Source organism: Antedon bifida, chromosome 4 (genome assembly GCF_963402885.1).
Source record: "Antedon bifida chromosome 4, ecAntBifi1.1, whole genome shotgun sequence".
In the NCBI taxonomy this organism is placed as follows: Eukaryota; Metazoa; Echinodermata; class Crinoidea; order Comatulida; family Antedonidae; genus Antedon; species Antedon bifida.
In genome coordinates this window covers 31,019,892-31,026,928 of record NC_136229.1, presented here as the reverse complement: position 1 = coordinate 31,026,928, position 7,037 = coordinate 31,019,892, and the positions used below count along the sequence as shown (strand labels likewise).

The window sequence follows — 7,037 nt, the reverse complement described above, 5'->3', positions numbered from 1 at the left end:
TAGTTATCGTGTCTTAGAAGTGATCTGGGGATTGCATTTAATTTGAAAACCATAAGTCAACCAAGATTGTGATAAATATTGCTATCAACGGCTTGTTCAGTAAGTTTATGAAACGATGCCAACGATTTGCTACTGAATATGTGTCTGCTAAGAAGTTTTTTTAATACACAGCATCTGATTGGTCACTGTCAGCAATAGTTATCATCCAATGGGGATTTGTTTCCAGCGTTGGTGTTGATGGTAGTGGATAACTCCCACGGGTTTTTCGTCTCAAAGTAATTAGTCTTCACATACAGTCGTCTCAGAAGGATTACAATGACGTGTCCCGATGATAATTAACGCAAGGGTCAAAGAATACTCAGGAGATTGGCTGAATTCGCTTAAATACAGCACCACTCGATGTGGTAGGCAATCAATAGAGTTCTAGTCAACAAGCGAAACAGACGAAAAGTCAGACCAGGAAATAACAAGTAAACCAACAAAAAAGGTAAGTGGCATAACTGTTTGTTTAAAGTGGCATCTTACAAACGTGGATCAACACCCTAGCATTTCTTGAATTACAGTAAAACTATTAGTATACTCTGTAAAATAAGCTTACAGTATAAAATTCAGGGCTTTTTTAAAACAAAACGATATTGCTTTGTAAGTCTAGTCATAGTATAGTGCTTTATTTTAACTCATAATAATAAACCGCTTTCTTTTGTTGCTTTCATTTTCAAAAGGATCCTCATCCGATTAACTATAGGCCTACGGAGCAACAGAAATATCTAAAATCTATTAAATCTTAATTACTTCATAAAAGCGCGGTTGTAAAACGCATTTTATTGACTATTCTAGTGACTTCTTAAAACTAATTGAATTCGGTCTTAATTTATAGGCCTTCATTTGATCATTTATAGTATCCTTCTTGATAATTTTGCTTCAAGTAATTTATTAATGCAATATTAATTTAGAAACGTGAGATAAGTAGTATAGAATAGGAAAAAAAGAAATGCTTTGAATTGCATACAGGCGGCACTACAAATAGGTTTTCAGTCACTAACCTCGTGTTACTCTATTTTTTTTAACAAAAACCTGAACGTGTAATAAAAATCATGAGATAAATCTGTTGCAGTATAACTAATATCTAACGATGCCTGATAATAATAACCAATTAATTGGAAAGAAAACTCAGACGTGTATAGTGTCTTTTATTGAATAAATGATATACATTTAATAATATTTTGGGTTTCATTACAGAAAAGAAAATGAAGAATATTGTTGCATCATGCGTAGCTGTCGTGCTAGTACTAGCTGTAGTAATGCCTGTACCATCAAAAGCACAAACCACAGAAGATGTGACAGTAGATGAAATCTTCGCACGTATAGAAGACGATCTTTCAACGCTCTACTGCATCTATTACGGAGGATGCGGAAACGACGGTAAACACTTTGGTTTTTTTATAAACAGAATTTTCCTTCTTATATTTACACACGCATCGTATAATAGCACAATTGTGATAAGAGTTTGAACGCGTTCCACGCATTATTCTCGTGGTAACATCGAGGCAGGAACTAGATCAACACAAACAGGAAACAATAGTATAGGTTTATAGGCCTAACCAATATTACATTAGCAATTATTATTATTACCGATCATTAATAGTACGCAATGACCGCTATTATGCCTTTTCTAGCGTAAACTTAGTACATGAGATCAGCAAGGCATGTTCCCGATAATTAGCTTTTCAAATGCATGACATGTATTTCTGTAGAAATTCACATTATTAGCTTAGTTTTATTGGCCTATTATCGACATAATTACGGATATTTTAGACTATGATCTTTATCCTCACTTGTTTTACGTCAATATTGACATTCGTTAAATGTTTACAAAAATATAAATAGGCCAAGTAGTTTGGAAAAAAACAATATTGTGTTTTTTTGGAGAGCTATGGGTTGGGGAGGGACATGAATTTTAAAGTCACTCCTCAATTTATCACAAAACTTTCAAAAGATTGAAATACAGATATACTGTACAGAGAATCGAGTAAAATTGTGGTAATGTACCTATTGGTACTCAATACTTTCCTATGCTCATCTGCATTGCTGATAATATAAAAATGTCTGTTCTACTTTTGTCACATCGAGTTGGTCAAACTAGGGAGTTGTTAATTAGCTAATTACCAACTCCCTGATCAAACTAATAGCCATATTATTAGCCATCTACTATCAATAGCTAATACCTAACTACCTATCAATGCCTCTTTTACAAAATACAGAAATAACAAATAATGTATAGTACCGTACATGATTACAAATTAAGATTATATAAATGGACTAAGTCGATACTAGGCAGAACATCATAAATATATTTTTAAAAGAAGAAGAAATCAACTTACCTTAACCTTCCACTAGATTTAGTTAAGTTTCTTCTAGTTTAAAATGAATTGAATTTTGTCCGTCCATGGTAATTTACGTACGAATAATGATTATCTTGTATTAACCAACCTTCAAAATAATTGCACATTCGGTGTATTTTCTGAAATTAAATCAAGGATCAAAGTCGAATTATAAACTAATTAGTACGGTTCAGATATGAATACTATTGTAGGATTATTTTAATACGATTATCTATCTATTATTATTTAGTCTTCTGCACGTCTTTTGATTAATTACAGGTCACGAAAATAAATTATTAGACTCATTCATTATTCAAACATTAATTTTGATCAAATGTTTCATCAAGGACAGTAAATAACTATAGTAAAGTTCACAATGCAAACGATAGAATAGTTTGTTTATATGGTATTCATTAATTATAGGCCTACTGTAGGTGTGCTTTGAGACAAAATGACGTAACAATATTATACTTAAAAAGCACGGTGTATCTCACATGGAAAATGATTTCCCCCCTCATTTAAAAATAAGACCGTCTTTTTAAATCAGTTACATTTAAACATGTTTTTCCTGTAAAAACATAAACGGTTCAATGAAATATAAACGAATAAGAGAAGGATATTATGATTACATCTAACCATGATTCTTTCTGGAAGTTTCGAGTTAATTTACAGTATCGCAATTAAAAGGAAATTACAGGATATATACGAATATTGATTACCGTTATTAACGAAAAAAAACCGATACAAAATCTGTTCAAATTGTGTTTTATCCAAAGTCTTAGAGAACATTTTAAAACATCGTTCACTGCAATTAAAGAACATTATAGAGTTTTGTTTTAAATTTCTTTAGGGCATTATAATGTTTAATGTATAGTAATTAGTCGGTGATGCACTCAATTCAGAATACTGGAGAATACATGTATTAATTAAATGGTATAGTGATTCATTAAAGATGTATTGTCCCTTGAAACACAAAAAAATGAAGGTCAGAATATTCTAAATTTAAATTGGCCATATCAAAGTAATATTAAAGTTATTCACTTTAAGTCGAAAATTTGAACCAAAAACAACAATTTTACGTAATTAACAGCTAAATTAATTTGATTACATTTCGTCTGGAAAATCGTCACGAGCAAAAGTAAACAAAGATTTCAAACCATGATTATACATTATGCATAATGCTCATTAGGATTGTTTACAACTCGTCACGGTTGAGAAGGTGTTTTCACACAGATCGCGAGGAAGTTTTATGATTTGCATACAGAGTAGCCAAATAAGCGCGTTGCATTATGAGATATGTTTTGATCGAAAACTTTGACTGGAAGTCAAAGTTATTTTTTGAACCAAAAAACGTCTGTATTTCAGTTAAATGATTTTTTTTTCGACTAATTTTTGGTGAAAGTTAATAACTATTATGATACTTCAAAATGACCCACTTTTTTTCGAAATCTTTTATTTTTTATTTTTTTGGAATTTGACAAAGGGACAATACATCTTTAAGGTCTTGGCGTGGTAATATCAATGGTAGTAGGAATTGTATTCATGCTTTGATATTGTCTAGCAATCTACCGTTAGGATTATGTCTATTATTACTTACTAAAAATGTTCAATTCAGTGTTCCTTTTATAAAGAGCTGCGCTAACAAAAAACACTATTTTGCAACAATTAATGAAATAGATTAATGTACCTAGATTTAGGCCTATATCGTAAACGAACCATCTCTAGCTTGATCAGGAATGTTTTCCGCCGCCTTTCTATACTACTATAGTATGAGTACCGATAATACATAATCTTCTATAAAATGTTCTGTTTGTTCTATACTTAAACGTTTATTATCCAATCCTAAATAAATGATCTGTTTTTAAAAATGTTAGATATTATTCTAAATAAAAAATGAATTTAGATAATGTTTTGATTGATTAATTGTTCTTATAGATTCAATGGCAAAGAGAGCACGTATGGGAATTGCATCACTTGATAACCTTCGTAGCAGACAGAGTTTCAAAGGATTGAAAAATAAAATTCTAGGAAGCGCGGGAAAACACTGAAAAAGAATTCAATACACTTCGGTAAGTACCGATTTGAGGCCGTACATTTAGAGAAAGTAAATGTCTTAAACAATGTTCGTCTATCATTTTAAATATAAACTTTATGGCCACTTCATGATCACACCATTATCAAATAAAGTTAGGTAAAATGATGGGTAAATAGGCCTAGGGTCTTGAAATTGTTTTCTTGCATACAAACATAGTTTTGTTGACGGAACTTACCGATTGACAAGAGTCAGCTGCCAAAGATGATTCACATTACGTTCAGTTTAAGACAGAACGGATTACAAAAACTAGAATGAATGCATTAGGCCTAGATATTAGTGTTTCAAGTCTTAACAAAACTGACATAAACAAACATTAACGTTTAATCAAGTCAAACTTGGGGCATCTTTAAACGGAATTCCCTGATTCGTAAAACATTCTTCCAAAATAACAAGTTACTATACCGTATAAGACGTCTTATCAAACACATTACATGTACACAACACACTATAATCAGTACCTTGTTTTTAAACGGAAAGCGACATTGCTCCGTCAACTGATTTTATAACAAATATATAAAACAAAAATCTGATATCCTCTGAAAACAGTGGACTGAAATGTTACAATAGGTCTATAACCATGGTATTTATGAAAACTACGTCTCCCGTATGATATCATCATCATCATCATACAACTTGGTATAGACCGCTACATTGTAGAACAGTTTCCCCTTTCTATATGTACCGTGCATTTGTGTTTTATTTGCCAAGTAGTCATTATTAAATTATTATTATGCAAAATCCTTGTTCAACATAGTCATACATTTTAAACATTACATCAGTAAGACTTCCAACTCAAACTGTAAACACAACTATTTACAAAAAGATAAATGAAGAAACCAGACGAAGATGATTCATCTAATTATCTAAGTGTTAATTTTCTTTCCTATGTAGATGAAAAACTATGGCGACCACGATCACATTAGGAAAGAATAAATGACAATTAAGATACAAATTAGTCATTAATTAGTCATCTATCTTTAATATGCCAAACGAAAGAGAACATAGGGATTATGACTCACGATATTAATAACAACCATGACAATATTATTGCATATTAATTAAGTATTTATTTAGTTTCTGAAGAAATACAAAGTAAACAGATATAATGTATGATTTGACAGAATTACAGAACCGTTTGTAGCCTACCAATAAAAAAACCAAAATGAATTATCTTTATAATTTTGTTCTTTTTTTTAGGTTTTCACAAGCATCTAATATATCATCATTAACATTATGGATCATCCGACTGTCTAATTACACAGCAGCTTCTATCTGGCCATTTTACTTATCTTTGCCTTTATAAATGTGTATCTCTATTCGGTTTGTCAAAACTAACAAATCAACGCAAACTTGAACACGTATTCGCCAAACAGAACAATACGAACATAAAGAAGAGTTAGAATATAATACCGATGACGTCATAACATCCTCCATTTTTGTTATGGACCAAAGAAAAATAATTATAGATGTGACGATACAGATTTTGCCACCCGTAATGTTGTATTTTGCATTGCTTGTAGCCTATCTCTAATTTCTCCCGCTGAATTTGTTGCAAACCCTTTAAGTTGTCTTAATTAAACGCTACTTAAATGTAAACATATCCCTTGCTTTATCGAAGTAGATTTTAGTAGTAGAAACCACATTATTCCATTATAGCGAAAAAAGAGTTAATTATTGTAGAACGTAATACACATTGTAGGAACTTATTGCGCATGCACAGTAAGAACAATCCTCCAAACAGATAAAAAGGACCATGATTCTAGAAAGGTAGATCAGATTTATAGCTATTGTGTTTATAATAAGTGTCCTTGTTATACTAAGACCTAATTCATTGTTTGTATCATGTTAAAATTTGTATATGAATTTATGGCCAGACATTCAGAAACAGTAAACGTGTGCAAGCATCCATGAGATCGCATGCCGGCTTATTTATTATACGTTCTTTGTGCCTTCGGATGCAGCCCATAAAGATTTTATTTAGTAGTCCAATTAAATTGCATAATGTAAAAGTAATTGTAATAAACACATGAAAATAACATTTTCTTTGTATCATGTTACTGTTTTTAGTAGTTATTGTTATCAATGTTTACGGGGGAGGATTGAGAATACAATTTAATAGTGTCGTAAGATACAGATTAAAAAGATAGGCTTATAATTATAAACAATCGAACGGAAATATTTGCTTCTTTTAGTATCATTTCACGACAGTAGGTTTGCGACGACCGAGGACTGACGACCAACCTAGGTCAGGTCAATCGACGTATTGCCAGTCGTCGACCGGACCACAATAGGGACTTTACGAAACACAACGAGAAGCCATAGGACGGTGAAATGCTAGGCCTTAGCTAGGAAGGCTAGGCCTATGCTGTATCAACAGAGCCAAGTTATTCAGAAGGGCCCCGCGCCACGAGACAGGGGAGGGCCGGAGAGACTGCCGGTCGACGTCTTCGCGCAAGGGGGTGCGTGACTAATAAAACGGCTATGTTGACTGTATATGATTTTACGCTCTAGCGAACACAGGATATTCGTCGTCCTCTCCTAACCGTCGTGTTTCGTAAAGT

The 7,037-nt window shown here is 32.3% G+C and overlaps 1 long non-coding RNA gene across 2 annotated transcripts; it reads left to right on the top strand.

Moving 5' to 3' along the window:
- Positions 1 to 356: 356 nt before the first annotated feature.
- On the top strand, positions 357 to 6,514 carry LOC144841583 (uncharacterized). Of its 2 annotated transcripts, none has more exons than XR_013612041.1 (4): positions 357 to 487; positions 1,240 to 1,422; positions 4,317 to 4,450; positions 5,674 to 6,514. It is a non-coding gene; the product is annotated as an uncharacterized LOC144841583 (long non-coding RNA). The 2 variants fall into 2 exon arrangements; XR_013612040.1 differs by having other exon boundaries at positions 406 to 487; positions 1,245 to 1,422.
- The last annotated feature ends 523 nt before the right edge of the window (positions 6,515 to 7,037 follow it).